Source organism: Austrofundulus limnaeus, unplaced genomic scaffold, assembly GCF_001266775.1.
Source record: "Austrofundulus limnaeus strain Quisiro unplaced genomic scaffold, Austrofundulus_limnaeus-1.0 Scaffold414, whole genome shotgun sequence".
Taxonomy (NCBI): domain Eukaryota; kingdom Metazoa; phylum Chordata; class Actinopteri; order Cyprinodontiformes; family Rivulidae; genus Austrofundulus; species Austrofundulus limnaeus.
In genome coordinates this window covers 95,366-97,230 of record NW_013952816.1, presented here as the reverse complement: position 1 = coordinate 97,230, position 1,865 = coordinate 95,366, and the positions used below count along the sequence as shown (strand labels likewise).

At 34.3% G+C, this 1,865-nt stretch overlaps 1 long non-coding RNA gene across 1 annotated transcript in view; it reads right to left on the bottom strand.

The window, feature by feature from the left end:
* Positions 1 to 41: 41 nt before the first annotated feature.
* The window catches only part of LOC106528957 (uncharacterized), a 7,111-nt gene continuing 5,287 nt past the window's right edge, over positions 42 to 1,865 (bottom strand). Inside the window, exon 3 of the long non-coding RNA XR_001311565.1 lies at positions 42 to 505. This is a non-coding gene — a long non-coding RNA (uncharacterized LOC106528957). The remainder of the gene's footprint in view (positions 506 to 1,865) is intronic.

Sequence of the window (1,865 nt, the reverse complement as noted above, 5' to 3'; positions counted from 1 at the left end):
GTGTGTGTGTGTGTGTGTGTGTGTGTGTGTAGTTTTGTAAACATCATATTGTTTTAACACAGCTTCAGGTCCACATCTTTTTTTCTGCATCACATTGTCAGGTGTTTTAAACTGGTCACTATTGTTAACCATTAAGGCTTTTCAACATTTGTTTATTTTTCTCTTATTTTCAGGCGTCTGAAGTAAACCTTGTTATTTTTAGATGTTCGAGTGTGTTTTAATGACTGAAGCAACCTTTGCAGCAGAGACCCTCCTGTGCCCACCAGCATCTTATTCCCCAGAGGATTCTGCTTGACTGGCTGAGTAAGTGCATTTGTTTGAGCTGAGCTTTCTTCCCGTTTACTCACAGCCTCTGTTGAGTTGCCTGCCAGATCTCCGTAATCCGCAAACAATTATCATATTTGCTTCAGCCGATGACTCGGGTTTTTTGTTTACTGATTGAAAATTAACAATTTACACAGCTGGGTTTTGTAGCGAACACCTTTGTTGTCTGGCAGGGCTCCATCTGGAATCAGAACCAGAGAACTGGTGTTTGTCAAGGTGAAACATTCAGCCAACATAAAAATATATAGTCAGGGTGAGTCTGAAAAACATGTAGATTTACTTTTATTCTGCTAAAATGTGCACCCCGCCCCCCTCCCCCCAGTTTTATCTTCTTGAGTATCCAGGTTTTTTCTTTTTCAGTTTATGAACATAACCTCCTGAGAACCTCCATCTTTATTTGAGAACATTGTTTTTAGACTGGTATGACTGTCCTTATTCAGAAGAGCTACATTTTATTTTTTATTTTTTATTTATTAAAATATAAATTAATATTTTTAACTCTTAATTGTTAAAAAAATCTGTTTTTATATTTATGAGGTTTTATTCCTAAATAGGGTAGGGGAATTTAAAAAGAAAAAAGAGGATAAAACTGAGGGGGCCACTGGGGGCAGCTAATTTTCAGGGGGGCCATGCTCCCGCCCCCCCCAGAAAAAAGATTCTGCAGGCGCCACTGGCAAGAAGCAAAAGAAAACTTGTAAAAACTGGTAAGTTACGTTTTTCTTTAACAGCCATCAGGATTTTTTTTTCATCTTTAACACCTACTTTTGGTGTTATCTGTAATAATATTGCATGCAGACACATATTAACAGGTGGATAGAACAAGAAAGTGAAAACTTGTTTTCACTGTGGTCCAAACTTAATGGAAAATGTGTTATTCATGGGTAAAAATGTTCTTAAGGGTAAATTTATTGTTTAAATGTCTCAAACACGAAACAATTTCAATGCAACTGAAACTTTTTGATTTAAAAAGCTTAGCATGAAAGTTAAATCTTTCATGAGCCGGCCTTTCCTGTGTCCGCTAGTGAGCAATAATCACTTCCTTGTGTAAACAAAGGGAAGTGATTCATAGTCCCAAAGGTCATAGAACTCCTTCAGCAGAGTCAAAAAGCACAATATTACTTATCATGCTCAAAAATAAAATAAAAAAATAAATAATAAAAAAAGTTGTATTAGTTTGCAATTTCCGGTTAATTCTGGTTAATTAAAAAGCCAAGAAGACGTGAGTGCCAGAAACGACACACTGGATTAGTTAAATTAATCTTGACTAAAAAGATGCTCATGCTGTTTTTGTTTTATTATATTTTATTTATTTATTTATTTAATTAATTTTATCAACATTGTATGGAAGCCTTTCCGCCAACCTGATAAAAAAGTAAAACTTGTATCTCATAATTATGACTTAGATATCTCATAATTATGTATCTCATAATTATAACTTAGCTATCTCATAATTATGAGATAACATATCATAATAATGAGATAGCTAAGTCATAATTATGAGATAGTATCTCATTATTATGAGATACTATCTCACAATTATG